The sequence below is a fragment of the Mercenaria mercenaria genome, chromosome 8 (assembly GCF_021730395.1).
Source record: "Mercenaria mercenaria strain notata chromosome 8, MADL_Memer_1, whole genome shotgun sequence".
Taxonomy (NCBI): Eukaryota; Metazoa; Mollusca; class Bivalvia; order Venerida; family Veneridae; genus Mercenaria; species Mercenaria mercenaria.
This window is the reverse complement of record NC_069368.1, coordinates 46,191,352-46,208,197: the sequence shown is the minus strand read 5'-3', so window position 1 is coordinate 46,208,197 and position 16,846 is coordinate 46,191,352. Positions and strand designations below refer to the sequence as shown.

At 36.5% G+C, this 16,846-nt stretch overlaps 1 long non-coding RNA gene across 1 annotated transcript; it reads left to right on the top strand.

The window, feature by feature from the left end:
• Positions 1–5,670: 5,670 nt before the first annotated feature.
• LOC128559025 (uncharacterized) lies at positions 5,671–15,491 on the top strand. Its single transcript, XR_008372042.1, has 3 exons — positions 5,671–5,804; positions 7,642–7,796; positions 15,360–15,491. It is a non-coding gene; the product is annotated as an uncharacterized LOC128559025 (long non-coding RNA).
• Positions 15,492–16,846: the final 1,355 nt, after the last annotated feature.

The window sequence follows — 16,846 nt, the reverse complement described above, 5'->3', positions numbered from 1 at the left end:
TTATCTAAATCATGCTTTTCACTTCGTTCCTGCACAAGGTCGTCTGTATTTGGTAAATGAACAGGACCACAGTCACGGTCGTTACAAATAGGTCGCGGATAAAAATGTGTGATATTGAAAAGAAACATCAGTTTGTCCTACATGTGAGATCGAGTTTACTTTCATTCATAAATATCAGATTTTAGATTTTATTACATCTATAAATGAGTCACAATTATTAAGATTTTATCCCGGTATGTTGCATGAATATTGATTGCATGTTTATGATATTTTTATTTGTAAGTATTGTATATAAATATTAAAACAATATCATATTCACTGGTATGACGTTTTCATTATAATGATATCGGCAGATAGTGCTAGTCAATATAGTATCATATATTAAAAGTTTTCAGCATACACTTATTGAATGGCTTTCTGGTCAATATGCCGTTCACGACGGAGAACTTTGCTGTAAGAACGCCGCTCTGTCACTTTGTTTGGCTTTTAAAGAGGCTTTTGGTCAACCGAAGGATTTGCTCAAAACTTTGACAATTAACCATCTACACTTATTTATGTACCAGCAGAACTGCTAGAACTGCTGGCAGTTGTAGCAGCAGTTAAGTCCTAGAACTGCTGGCAGTTGTAGCAGTTAACTCCTAGAACTTCCAGCAGTTACAGCAGTGAACTGCTAGAACTGCCAGCAGTTGCAGCAGAAATTGCGAATGTATAAAATGTCAATAAGTACAAAGCTGAAAAATATCAAAGCTTTTAGTAAGAATGTAACATTTATATACAGTATGAAGTAGCATAAACCAAACGGATCACCGGAATTAAGTTGGCATTTGGAGTAGTACTTACAGTTTTGCGCTGTTGATTTTAAAAGCGGTAACAACATTCTTTATTCATTGCTGTTCCCAACAACAAACACAAAATTTAAATAGAATCCATGTTAGTAGCTACTGTACTTGAGGGCGAACCAAATATAGCTACGTTTATTTTGGAAATAATTATAGCAAACACATTTTAACATAGCATATATAAACAATACGCAAAATATAGGGGCCCACACCTGCTGTCTAGCCCAAGTGAATTATCCACGCAGCGTGTAACTGACTGGTATTGTTTGGATAATTAAAACATGCTCTGCTGTTTATTTTTTTCGATCGATTGTAATAGGTTTATTTATGTAAGACGCAGATGGAAGAATGGGGGAAGTACTATTTCACCGCCCATTTAAGGGGGCCAAATCTTGTAGGTGGATACTCACCGTGCAACGTGTAATTTTTGCTAACAACGCTGAAAAAACGTAGGAGTGGGGAGTGAGTTATAATCTGCGTGCCTAGTAATCCATACCCTGTGCGTAAATTAGCTTTTATAAGTCTAACAAGCCTTTCATAAGAAATAGTAATTAAATAAAAACATAGCAGCACCCTTTATTCGTACTGTTAAAAAGTAATTTTCAATATTAGAATCAAAATATCATTTATTGCTTCAAACCAACGGATTGTCAGTATGCCAGAGACCTAATTACAAAATGTGCACAATACATATGAACTGGCTGTTCCATTTCTTTCAGCAATCACAGATAAAGACAAGACTTTGGTGAAACAAATTAATATTTACAGAGTAACGTTCCGAGGTTGCGCATGAAAGCCATTTACTCTTGTTCATCCTTTTAACACCTTTCTCCAAAACGCATTCGTATACGATCACTCAAGCGAAAACCATTCTACTTGATCCTCGGAGGATGGCCAAAGGAGTACAGGCTCCGACTCGACGATTCATCGAGTCCCCCAATTTCCGCTAAGGAATTTCGCTTCCCGACTCTGATAATTTATGCGAAGTCACTCGAAGGAAACCTTGGAGTGACCGAGATGAAATCCAATTAGCGGAATACACCCGTATTGTTTTCAATTGTTCCCCAGTCACTTGACGGAATTCCTCGAGTGACTCCGGGAAAGGATAAATAATTACCTATACAAATTTAAATTGGGTCTTCGAGTATTTTCGAGGACAATTTAGATTACATGAATCAAGATAACTATATTTTACGAAGTGAAACGCAAAAAAATAATTTTTGAATAATTATAAAAGTAACTTTCTATTTTATATTAAGATAAACCAGATTTTCTGTTCACTTATAACATTTCATGACTTATTCATGGATACGTCAGCAATATTTTTCCCTTTTTATAAAATTTCCCTTTCCCAAAAGATGAAAGACCGTTTTCATAATGAAAATTAATCATTTCTTCTATAATTTCAATGAAAAATTATTTTTCCCTTTTAAAGGCCGTTATCTTTAAAATGTTCAGTTTTATATAGTTCTTAATTTAGTTCAAATTATATATATCTGTTTCTGGATTTAATTTGCACTTTCAGAAAATTTTTCAATATGATATTTAACGAATCATTTAAATTCTTTAAAAGCCCAGTTATTTGAAAGTCTGTTTAGTTTTTTAAATAATTCTTAAATTTAGTCCATTTTACACAATTTATTTCTTATTTAAGTAGCAAATTTTCAGAGAGTTTTTCACAATCAAACTTAACAATTAACTTTTAAGCGGATGCTATTTCAAAGTTTACCTAATTATACATTATACTTAATTTAGTGCATTTTATATAACTTTATTTCTAAACCCTTTAAATTTCACAAAGTCAGAAATTACTTCAATATCAAATTTAAACAAATCACTTTTCTATAACGGTGGTCATTTAAAAGTTAATTTAATATTATATGATTAATAATTTAATCAATTTTACATTAATATGCTGTTTAATCTAATTCGTATGGCCAGAAACAATTTCAATATCAAAATTTACAAAATTTAAACAGTAAAAAGAACAAGCTGATTATATAAAATTCCATCAAGGTAAGGAATACCGCCTCGAAGTTTCGTGATATCATCTCGAGTCACTCGAAATGACATATTAGTTGTTTATTTCAGACTTGGAGTCGCGCGAAATGGCCATAAATTACAGGAAATCATTATAGTGTTACCTGTATAATTTCGACTCGGAGTTCCGTCAAGTAATTTCTCGGAGTACCTCGACGAAATTCCACAAAAGTAATAAAACTGTAACAATCGGTAAACCGAGTCAGAATAAGGCAGTACTCAGAGGAATTCCTCGATATGCAAGAATTTTCCTTTGAGGAAAAACGGAAAGACGGTTTTCCGCGTGAGCTGATCTGTACGACACAACGCAGCTAATAGAGAAATCGTATTAGAAATATGTTTAAATATCTGGATGCTGTGGCATTTGTGTTTTCACCTCACTACCATTGAAGATATATCTTTGAAACGTATGGTTTGATCTTCATTTTGAGGGGGTCACACTGCCAATTAGGTTCACTGGTCAGGCCAGGGTGACGGTATCAATCTGGAGAAAATTTAAGATTTACAGAGCTAATTTACTATACGCTGCATTTGAACAAAATATATATGATACGGGCTGTTCGATTTCTTTCAGTTTTATTAGATGAGGGCATGACTTTGGAGTAACAAATTAATATTTACGGAGCAACTGTTACTGTAGGTTGCGTATGAAAGCCATATTACACTTGTTAATCTTGTATAAGCTTTTCACAAAACGCATCCGTATACGACTCAGCGCAGCTAATATAGAAATCGCATTAAAAGTATTTTTTAACATCCGACAGCTGTGACTTTTGTGTTTGCCCCTCTCTACCATTGAAGATATATCTTTAAAATGTATGGAGTGATCTACATTCTGAGGGTATCACACTCCGATTCGATTCAGTGGTCAGGCCAGGCTGACGGTATCAATCTGGAGAAAATTTAACATTTACAGAGCTAATGTTACCATACGCTGCATTTAAAAAAATACAAATATGATAATGGCTGTTCCATTTCTTTCAGCTTTCACAGGTGAGGGCATGACTTTGGAGTAACAAATTAATACTTACGGAGCAACTGTTTTTGTAGGTTGCGTATGAAAGCCATATTACACTTGTTAATCTTGTATAAGCTTTTCACTAAACGCATCCGTATACGACTCAACGCAGCTAATATAGAAATCGCATTACAAGCATGTTTAATATCCGGCTGCAGTGGCTTTCCTGTTTGACCCTCTCTACCATTGAAGATATGTCTTAGAAGTGTATGGCCCGATCTTCATTTTGAGGGGTCACACTGCCGATTCGGTTCACTGGTCAGGCCAGGGTGATGGTATCAATCTGGAGAAAATTTAAGATGTAAAAGCTAAATTTTCAAACCCTTCAATTGATATAAAATCGCATTACACAAAAATTTTTGGTGTTATTATGCTGAAGAGTTAGCAGTGACCTCAGTACAAAATATTTTGGTGCTATTACGCGGGAAAAAATTACAGGCCTCAGTACTAAAGATTTTGGTGCTAATTCTATTATTGCTGGAATATTTAGCAGTACCTCAGAACAAAGCTTGGTGCTATTATTGCTGGAATGATTAACATGACCTCATATAAAGACTTTGGTGCTGTTATTGCGGGAAATGAGTTAGCAGTGACCTCAGACTAAAGACTTTGGTGCTTTTATTGCGGAACGGGGAACAGTGACCTCAGTACTAAACTTTGGTGCTATTATTGCGAACGAGTTAGCAGTGACCTCAGTACTAAAGACTTTGGTGCTATTACTGCTGGAATGAGTTAGCAGTGACCTCAGTACTAAAGACTTTAGTGCTATTACTGCTGGAATGAGTTAGCAGTGACCTCAGTACTAAAGACTTGCTAGTTCTATTACTGCTGGAATGAGTTAGCAGTGACCTCAGTACTAAATACTTTGGTGCTATTTATTGCTGGAACGAGTTAACAGTGACCTCAGTACTAAAGACTTAATTGGTGCTAGATTCTATTACTGCTGGAACGAGTTAACAGTGACCTCAGTACTAAATACTTTGGTGCTATTTCTGCTGGAACGAGTTAACAGTGACCTCAGTACTAAAGACTTTGGTGTTATTATTGCTGGAATGAGTTAGCAGTGACCTCAGTACTAAAGACTTTGGTGCTATTATTGCTGGAATGAGTTAGCAGTGACCTCAGTACTAAAGACTTTGGTGCTATTACTGCTGGAATGAGTTAGCAGTGACCTCAGTACTAAAGACTTTGGTGCTATTACTGCTGGAACGAGTTAACAGTGACCTCAGTACTAAAGACTTTGGTGCTATTATTGCTGGAACGAGTTAACAGTGACCTCAGTACTAAATACTTTGGTGCTATTACTGCTGGAATGAGTTAGCAGTGACCTCAGTACTAAAGACTTTTGGTGTGCTATTACTGCTGGAATGAGTTAGCAGTGACCTCAGTACTAAAGACTTTGGTGCCAGATTCTATTATTGCTGGAATGAGTTAGCATTGACCTCAATACTAAAGACTTTTGTGGTATCATTGCTGGAATAAGTTAGCAGTAACATCAATGTTACAGACTTTACTGCACTAGGCCTAATATCAACATAAGTGCTATTACTGCTGGACGTTTCATAGCGGAATTACTGTTCATGAGGCTTTTAGGATGCACTGGACCAGGTTCATATATAGATCTTAGTTCTGAAACAATATTATACTGTATTTTTGTTTTTATTAAAATCTACTTTTGTGTCAATGAGAACTTCGACAATATTATCCTAAAAAAACTAAAATTCAGTATATTCAAACCACTGGGCGCATTTTTACCACTTATCAATGGAAGGGAAAGAACTACAACAACCTATATTATCAAGGCAGTTATAATTATGTCCCTTTGCTAACCAGAGTTAGTGCCAAGGGAGGTAGCCAATGCTGGGGACTTTGACAGGCAACCACATCAAATGTCATCGTAGATCTAGGTATGAAACCGATTTTAATAAAAATGATTTATATCTTTCGCTTGTATTCATTTAAGCAATTAATTAGTGAAACAAGGCTTTAATGACATAGCCTAGATGTATAGTCTAACACACAAATATATTTTATAAAAGGATTCGTACAAAGGAAGGTTCGTACTCAGTCTGATCTAAATATTTTTTTGGGCATCATTTAATTAATTCAGGTGTACATGTACATGTATATGTAATGAAAATCAAATGTACTGTAGAATTACAAGGAATGGCATTATTATTCCTCCCTCTACATAAATAAAATTGGTAGTGTGCAAAAAAATCAAAAAATCAGGTAACCAGAAGATTAGCAGATCAGTCGGACTAATCAGAGGCATACAGTTTGTTTTTATATTGTGACGGCCAAACTGTAACGATGGTGGCTGCAAATGTCAGAAATTAAAAAGCAGCCACGCAGTGACAGTAAGCTTGTCTGCTAGAAGATTATATTATATTCATTTTAAAACTAGAATCTGTAGGTAAATATATCTAAAGGTAGAAGGCATCTAAGTAGCCGGAACCGGCTTTCTAGCCACTGCCAAGGTAGAAACAACTTAATTAGTAACGGCAGTAATGATTCGGAATACCCAGAAATGACTCGAAATAGCCAAGGTCACAGAGTTCGGGAAAATTTAAAGTAAAGTAACTTAAGTGATATTTCAGAATTTAGATAAATGTTTTTTATTGGCAGTTAAATGATGTATTCATGAATATATATGTATAAAATGATGTATTCATGAATATATAATTATGTATAAATGATATTGTATATGTGAAAGCATTAGTACAATTTTAATTTTTATGAAAACTGGTTCGGTATACCCGACTGTAGACTGTATATAATATCAGATTTAAAAGATTAAAAACAATTGTGTAAATTTAATGAATTTCTTATTATTATTTACTTTTTACCCCTGTTACAAAATCCTAACCCCCCCCCCCCCCCCCCCTCTCGCCACTTCCTCCCCAAGTTTCTCCATTAAATTTTGTTAGCAAATTGAATTATTTAAATGGCTCTGATTTGGAAATGAAAGCTGATTTAAATGATTTGGGCCCCTTAAGGTTGCACAAATAAATAATGCATCAGTCAGTTTATTTTAATATATTTCTCCTAAATTTAAATGAATGCACAAGAGAGGAACCTTTATCCCTACCAATACTTGTAACTTCAGGCTAATACAATGTATATTGACTTGTACAAAAGAATAGATGATAATAGTTGTGTGTAAGCTTTCAAATTAGATATTGATGTATATTAGGTGTACATCTGTACATAAGCATTAAGCATTATTTGGTTGCTACATGTGATAAAAAAAAAGACAGACATGCCAAGGTTTGGGTAGCCTTACTCATTTGGCTTATCTGGATGACTTATTTTATGATTCTGATACCGAAAGTTTGCCATCTGTTAGCATCCCCCAAGACAGTTATAAACATTGACACATTCAATTTAAAGCGATTTCTCTTACTGATTAATTTTTTTTCAAACTGGTTATACAGATGACAAAGAATGTATTATGGACTTCATATGACACCACTTAACCCAGACTGTAATTATACATCAGTTTGAATATATACACTGTCTTGAATCTGTTGTTTTATCTCATAATCCATGACAAAAGCGATTTTTTTTTATAATTTGACATACCGGTATTCAAAAGATACCCCTATAAATTGATATTTTGTTTGTTGGAGTATGAAACAGCACTGAAGAATATGATAGCTAAGCTGGGTTTTGTTAATAGGTATAAGTATTCTAATAACCTCTTAATCATACACAAGATAACTATTCAGTAAACTGTTTCAGACTCAGATGGATATATAATGAGATAAAATATGAGTAAGATATCAGCTATGGCACTTCAGCAGGCAAAAGCAGCTTTGCGGAAAGAACTGAAATTGAAGCTAGCTTCTATGACAGTGGAAGAACGTGCACAACAATCCAATGCTATAGCTCAAAAGGTAATTTTAGCTCGACTATTCATAGAATAGTAGAGCTATTGGACTCGCCTGTGCGTCCGCGTCCCGATTTGGTTAAGGTTTAGGAGTATATCACCAAAACACAGAAATATTTTATAAACGAACAACATCGTTACCAATATTTTACCTGACCATTACATGTTCTGCCGTACTGTCCCGTACTGAAAATATTCTGAAAAAGTTGTCCCCCTTTGAAAATGAATGCCATTTGTAAAGAAATGAAAATAAACAATCGTTGAAAACTGTGTTTCACCTAGTTATGTGAAATTTCAACACTCGCACGCTATTACAAATGCATCAAAACAAACATGTGTAACAGTTCCTTGAAAATGGCGAGTTTTTAAAAGCGCTTGACTGTCTAGAAGTGGGGCCTGTTTAAACAGTTCTTTTTCCGGAATTCAATGCTTATATCAGTATACTGACACTTGTTTTGTAGAGTAATATAAGTAATATACACGCTATCATTACAGAAACAACAAAACAATTGTCAGTATACTAATATAAACATTGAATTCCGAAAACAGGAATGCCTAAATGGGTCCCACTTCCGGGCAGTCAAACGCCTTCAAAAACTCACCATTTTAAAGAACTGTTACACATGTTGGTTTTGATTCATTTGCAATCGCATGCGAGTGTTGAAATTTCTCATAATTTAGTGGAAAACAGTTTTCAGCAATTGTTTATTTTTATTTCTTTACAAATGACTTTCATTTTCAAAGGGGGACAACTTTTTCAGAATATTTTCAGTACGGGACAGTACGGCAGAACATGTAAAGGTTAAGTAAAATATTGATAACGATGTTATTCGTTTATAAAATATTTCTGGGTTTTGGTGATATACTCCTGAACCTTAAGGTTTTATATGTAAGCTGGTATCTCAGTAACCACTTGTGGGAATTGATTGAAACTTCACACACTTATTCACTGTGATAAACTGACTTACATTGCACAGGTTCCATAACTCTGTTTTGCTTTTTTACAAAATTATGCCCCTTTTTCGACTTAGAAGTTTTTGTTAAAGTTTTGTATGTAAGCTGGTATCTCTGTAACCACTAATGGGAATGGATTAAAACTTCACACACTCAATCACTGTGATAAACTGACATGAACTAAGTAGGTCCCATAACTCTACTATGCATTTTTTCAGAATTATTCCCCTTTTTTCACTTAGAAGTTTTTGGTTAAGTTTTTATATGTAAGCTGGTATCTCAGTATCCACTAATGGATCCGAAATGGATTGAAACGTCACACATTTGTTCAGTGTCATAATTGACATGCACTATGCAGGTCCCATAACTCTGCTTTGCATTTTCCCCCAAAATTATGCCCCTTTTTCAATTTAGCAGTTTTTATGCACTTTACTCGCAAACCACTGGACCCAGGACCTTCAAACTTCACATGCTGCTAGTACTTATTGAGTACACGACTCCTACTGACTTTGGGGTCACCAGGTCAAAGGTCAAGGTGCTGCGGGGCAGTTAACCTAACCAGTGTTCCTGGATTCTGTACCAGTACAAACCTGTTCTCTGCAAGTATGCTTGTGGAATAAATTTTACTCTGAGTGAATTATTCTGTAATTATTCTATAAAGTGGTGTACAACTGATTCTAATTGTTTAAATTTAACAAAACATGGTTCTGCTAATATATTATTTATTCTAATATGTCTTTCTTTGAAAAGCGAAGGAAGCACTATTTCTTAGAGCAAGTATAGCAGCGGATAATAGGTTAGTGAGTTTGAAGCCTAAGCATGATTAAGACTTAATAATATGTCAGTGTGACACCAGTTTTGCAGTGTTTTAATGATATAAATATAATTTTTAGCTCAACTATACAAAATATAGGGAGAACTATCCTACTTTGCCCAGCATTGGTGCTGGAGTTGGGACCCTGATTCTAGTTTTGATGCACTTTTACTTTATCTCTGATATTACTTGATGGATTTAAGATAGTTATTCCTCATCAACACCCACATCATATGACACAAGGGCCATGACTCTTGCACCAATGCTTCATGAAATATCCCCCCATTTTACATAGAATTTCAGTTTAAGTTTTGATGCACTTTCTCCCTGTTTTTAACCAGGTTTTCGTTATTAGATAGGGGTATGTTGTTGGTCAGGCGGGCGGGCGGCGGCGTCAAACTGGTGTTTCCGGCAATAACTTTTGTTTCGGTAAAGATATTTGAATAAAACTTGGTATGTATGTAGCTTATATCAAGACAAAGGCTGGGATTGATTTTGGGGTTTCTGGGGTCAAGGTCAAGGTCACTGTTACTTATAATAGAAAAAGGGTTTCCGGTCAATAACTTAACTTAGGAATGAGCTATCATAATGAAACTTGGTGTATAGAAAACTTATATAAAGTTGTAGCTTGGGATTGATTTTGGGGTTTCTGGGATCAAGGTCAAGGTCATTGTTACTAAAAATAGGGTTAGGGTTAGGTTAGGGTTAGGGTTAGGGTTTTGCTTTAAAGTGATGCAATGTGATTCAGTATACTTTTTATACGCCCGAAGGGACGTATTATGTTATGACGCTGGTGTCCGTCTGTCCGTCCATCTGTCTGTCCGTCTGTCCGTTAGCAATTTCGTGTACGCTCTGTAACTTTAGAACCCCTTGAAGGATTTCAAGGAAACTTGACACAAATGTTCACCACACCCAGACGACGTGCAGAGCGCATGTTCCGGATGTCTCGCTTCAAGGTCAAGGTCACACTTAGGAGTCAAAAGTCATATCAGTTTGTTTCGTGTCCGCTCTGTAACTCTTGAACTGCTGGTAGGATTTCAAAGAAACTTGACAGAAATGTTCACCACATTGCAATGATGTGCAGAGCGCATGTTCCAAATGACTCGCTTGAAGGTCAAGGTCACACTTAAGGGTCAAAGGTCATATATGACTTTGCTTTGTGTATATTGCTCTGCATTGCAGTGCTCTTGTTTTTATTTGGCAGATCTCTTTTTTTTGTACTTACAATAATTTTTAGCTCGACTATTTGAAGAATAGTCTAGCTATTGTACTCACCCTGGCGTCGGCGTCGGCGTCACACCTTGGTTAAGTTTTTGCATGCAAGTACATACAGCCATCAATTAAAGGCATATAGCTTTGAAACTTATTTTATCTTTTTCTAGGTCAATTACCAACCTCTCTGGGTCAAGTCCCATAACTCTGACATGTATTTTGAGCAAATTATGCCCCCTTTTGGACTTAGAAAATTTTGGTTCAAATTTTACATGCAAGTTACTATCTCCAAAACTAATGCAGATATTGAATTGAAACTTCACATGTGTCTTCGGGGTTATAAAACTAGTTGATAGCAGCAAGTCCCATAACTCTGACCTTCATTTTGGCCAAATTATGCCCCCTTTTGGACTTAGAAAATTCTGGTTAAAGTTTTGCGTGCAAGTACATACAGCTATTTCTAAAAGGCATATAGATTTTAAACTTATTTTTTCTTTTTCTAGATCAATTTCCAACCTCACTGGGTCAAGTCCCATAACTCTGACATGTATTTTGGGAAAATTATGCCCCCTTTTAGACTTAGAAAATTTGGTTGAAGTTTAACATGCAAGTTACTATCTCCAAAACTAATGCAGATATTGATTTGAAACTTCACATGTGTCTTTGTGGTTATAAAACTAGTTGATAGCAGCAAGTCCCATAACTCTGACCTTCATTTTGGCCAAATTATGCCCCCTTTTGGACTTAGCAAATTCTGGTTAAAGTTTTGCTAGATCAATTTCCAACCTCACTGGGTCAAGTCCCATAACTCTGACATGTATTTTGGGAAAATTATGCCCCCTTTTAGACTTAGAAAATTTGGTTGAAGTTTAACATGCAAGTTACTATCTCCAAAACTAATGCAGATATTGATTTGAAACTTCACATGTGTCTTTGTGGTTATAAAACTAGTTGATAGCAGCAAGTCCCATAACTCTGACCTTCATTTTGGCCAAATTATGCCCCCTTTTGGACTTAGCAAATTCTGGTTAAAGTTTTGCGTGCAAGTACATACAGCTTTTACTAAAAGGCATATAGATTTGAAACTTATTTTTTTCTTTTTCTAGATCAATTACTAACCTCACTGGATCAAGTCCCATAACTCTTACATGTATTTTGAGCAAATTATTCCCCTTTTTGGACTTAGAAAATCCTGGTTAAAGTTTTGCGTGCAAGTACATATAGCAATTACTAAAAGGCATATAGATTTGAAACTTTTTTTTTCTTTTTCTAGATCAATTACCAACCTCACTGGGTCAAGTCCCATAACTCTGGCATGTATTTTGGGCAAATTATGCCCCCTTTTGGACTTTGAAAATTCTGGTTAAAGTTTTACATGCGAGTTTCTATCTCCAAAACTAATGCAGATATTGAATTAAAATTTCACATGTGCCTTCGGGGTTATAAAACTAGTTGATAGCAGCAAGTCCCATAACTGATATGCATTTTGGTCAAATTATGCCCCCTTTTGAACTTTAAACTCTTTTAATATTTAACCTTTTTATATGCCCGTTTGAAAAATGGGACGTATTATGGGAACGCCCCTGGCGGCGGATGGGCGGGTGGGTGGGCGGGCGGCGTCCACAGACTTTGTCCGGAGCATATCTTCTACATGCATGAAGGGATTTTGATGAAACTTGGCACAGTTGTTCACCATCATGAGACGAAGTGTCATGCGCAAGAACCAGGTCCCTAGGTCTAAGGTCAAGGTCACACTTAGAGGTCAAAGGTCAAATTCAAGAATGACTTTGTCCGGAGCATATCTTCTTCATGCAAAGAGGGATTTTGATGAAAGTTTACACAATTGTTCATCATCATGAGAAGGAGTGGCGTGCGCAAGAACCAGGTCCCTAGGTCTAAGGTCAAGATCACACTTAGAGGTCAAAGGATACAAGAATGAAAACTTTGTCTGGAGCATTTCTTCTTCATGCATAGAGGGATTTTGATATAACTTGGCACAAATGTTCACCACCATGAGGCGGAGTGTCATGCGCAAGAACCAGGTCTCTAGATCTAAAGTCAAGGTCACACTTAGAGGTCAAAGGATACAAGAATGAAAACTTTGTCCGGAGCATTTCTTCTTCATGCATAGAGGGATTTTGATATAACTTGGTACAAATGTTCACCACCATGAGGCGGAGTGTCATGCGCAAGAACCAGGTCTCTAGGTCTAAAGTCAAGGTCACACTTAGAGGTCAAAGGATACAAGAATGAAAACCTTGTCCGGAGCATTTCTTCTTCATGTATTGAGGGATTTTGATATAACTTGGCACAAATGTTCACCACCACGAGACGTAGTGTCATGCACAAGAACCAGGTCCCTAGGTCTAAGATCAAGGTCACACTTAGAGGCCAAAGGTCAGATACAAGAATGACTTTGTCTGAACCATTTCTTCTTCATGTATGGAGGGATTTTGATGTAACTTGACACAATTATACACCATCATGAGACGAAGTGTCATGTGCAGTTCCCTTCTTTAGAATTACTTCCCTTGGTTGTTACTATAAATAGCTTATATTGTAACTTTTTCATTACTAGTCGTAGGGAGAAATCGAGACCACTTTTCTGTAGTACAACATGCATGCTACATCCAATTTTGAGGTGTATTTTGACCAGTATCTACCTGGTAAAGATTTTTGTGAGGACTTTCAATTTTTTTTTTTTTTTTTTTTTTTTTTTTTTAAGATTAACTTCCCTTAGTGGTTACTATAAATAACTTATATTGTAACTTTTTTTATAATTGACCGTAGGGAAAACCCAAGACCACTTTTCTGTGGTACAACATAGATGTTACTTTCCAATTTTAGGTGTATTTTAAGGTATCTCTACCTGGTAAGGAGTTTTTTTGTGGACTTAGAAAAACAAAACACTTACAGTTATTACTAAACAACCACAAAATTAAAATTCCATTTGCAAATACAAGTGCTAGAGTAAAGAAATTTGCTGTGACGGGCGTATATTGTGACATTCTTGCACTCTTGTTGGGTAATATTTTCCTGCTTCTGGGACAATATTTCGAATAGTCGAGCTTGGCTGTCTTATGGACAGCTCTTGTTTTTTGAATTACTTCCCTTTTATGTTACTATAAATAGCTTATTTTGAAACTTTTTTATTATTGGCCGTAGGGAAAAACCGAGACCACTTTTCTGTGGTACAACATGGATGGTACCTCCAATTTTAAGGTGTATTTTTACATACCTGTACCTGATAAGGATTTTTTTGTAGACTTTGAATATTTTTTTGTGGACTTAGATTTGTTTTTTGAAGTTTTCCTTTTGTTGTTCCAGTCCTTTGGGGCTTCAACAGTCAAGTTCTTAAAATTTTGCTCCCATCCTATGATGTAAGCCTTCGGGCGTATATTGCCCCGCTTGGCCGCGCTCTTGTTTATTCTTATGAAAAGTGTTGAAAACCTGGTTTTGTGGCATTGCCGCGTTTCTTGTAACTAAATGGATTTGATTCAACCTTTAATTTGTTGTTCAACATCATCACCCACATCATATGACACAAGATCCATAACTCTTGCAACAACTTTTCTTCAATTACCAGTATGACAATTTTTTACTTAGAATTTCTGGTTAAAATTGTGATGCACTTCCACTCTGTTGTTACTATCCATGCTGTTTGCTAACAGATTCTCTAATTGCAACAGGCTTTGAAAGCAAACAGCATGGATCCTGACCAGACTGTGCGGATGCGCCGGTTGGTCTGGATCCATGCTGGTCACAAACGCACTATGTTTTGGGATTTTTCATGGTGCTGCTTATTTAAAACTTAAAATTGCTGTCATGTATCACTACCAACATCACGTTACACATGGCCCATAATTAACTCTTGCTCAAATTGTTCATGAATTATGCCTCCTTTTTACTTTAAAGTTCTGGCTGAATATTTTGATCTACTTTCATTTTGTCAGGGTTATTACTTAATATATTTGATTCAGACTTAATATGCCCCTCACTGCTGTGGGTTGGAGCCTTACTCAGGGCATTGAATTTTTCATGTGAGGAAGCCATCCAGCTGGTTTACGGAAGGTTGGTGGTTACACTCAGATGCCCGCTTGTGACAAAATAATGCACGGAGGGGCACCTGGGGTCTTTCTCTACCATCAAAAGCTGGAAAGTCGCCATATGACCTGTAATTGTGTTGGTGCGATGTTAAACCCAACAAGAACAGATCAGACTTAATATAGTTGTTCCACATCATCACCCACCAAATTCAGTTGGCTGTCCTGCACAGACTGCATGGTTGAATACCAATATTTCCTGAGCTAGCTAGATGGCTTGGTCACATGCTGGAGATATTTCCCGAGCTAGCTAGATGGCTTGATCACATGCTGGAGATATTTCCCGAGCTAGCTAGATGGCTTGGTCACATGCTGGAGATGCTCAAACACTTGTTGATAAGGGGAATATGAGTATAACAGTTCTGGTTTATGTTTCTCAAAGATATTTCTAGACCATTTCCACTTGCAGTACATCTTAGTAAGCTATTCATGTGTACAGTGCTGTAACTTTGGAGGCCATCATTTCTGTAAATATTTATATTTCCAGGTTTTTCTGATGCCGGAGTACCAAGCTAGTAAAAGGGTATGCCTGTATTTACACATGGCCGAGGAGGTGCATACAACTGCCATACTCAAACATGCTTTAGAAACTGACAGGGATTGCTTTATACCACAGTATAAAGGTAAAACTACATTAACCCTTAACCCTTACCCTGCTAAGGGCGCCTTCGTGGCCGAGCGGTTAAGGTTGCTGACTTCAAATCACTTGCCCCTCATTGATATGGGTTTGAGCCTCACTTGGGGCGTTGAATTCTTCATGTGAGGAAGCCATCCAAGATCACTTCGTTCAAAAGGTTAAGGAGATATTGAGTGGAAACATTTTTAGCTCACCTGTCACAAAGTGACAAGGTGAGCTTTTGTGATCGCGCGGTGTCCGTTGTCCGTCCGTGCGTCCGTAAACTTTTGCTTGTGACCACTCTAGAGGTCACATTTTTCATGGGATCTTTATGAAAGTTGGTCAGAATGTTCATCTTGATGATATCTAGGTCAAGTTTGAAACTGGGTCACGTGCCATCAAAACATAGGTCAGTAGGTCTAAAAATAGAAAAACCTTGTGACCTCTCTAGAGGCCATATATTTCACAAGATCTTCATGAAAATTGGTCAGAATGTTCACCTTGATGATATCTAGGTCAAGTTCGAAAACTGGGTCACGTGGGGTCAAAAACTAGGTCAGTAGGTCTAAAAATAGAAAAACCTTGTGACCTCTCTAGAGGCCATATTTTTCATGAGATCTTCATGAATATTGGTCAGAATGTTTATCTTGATGATATCTAGGTCAAGTTCGAAACTGGGTCACGTAGGGTCAAAAACTAGGTCATTAGGTCTAAAAATAGAAAAACCTTGTGACCTCTCTAGAGGCCATATTTCTCAATGCATCTTCATGAAAATTGGTCAGAATGTTCATCTTGATGATATCTAGGTCAAGTTCAAAACTGGGTCACATGGGGTTAAAAACTAGGTCAGTAGATCTAAAAATAGAAAAACCTTGTGACCTCTCTAGAGGCCATATTTTTCATGAGATCTTCATGAATATTGGTCAGAATGTTCACCTTGATGATATCTAGGTCAAGTTCGAAAACTGGGTCATGTGGGGTCAAAAACTAGGTCAGTAGATCTAAAAATAGAAAAACCTTGTGACCTCTCTAGTGGCCATATTTCTCAATGGATCTTCATGAAAATTGGTCAGAATGTTCACCTTGATGATATCTGGTCGAGTTCGAAACTGAGTCATGTGCGGTCAAAAACTAGGTCAGTAGGTCTAAAAATAGGAAAACCTTGTGACCTCTCTAGAGGCGATATTTTTCAATGGATCTTCATGAAAATTGGTCAGAATGTTTACCTTGAAGATATCTAGGTCAAGTCGAAACTGGGTCACGTGGGGTTAAAAACTAGGTCAGTAGATCTAAAAATAGAAAACCTTGTGACCTTTCTAGAGGCCATATTTTTCATGAGATCTTCATGAATATTGGTC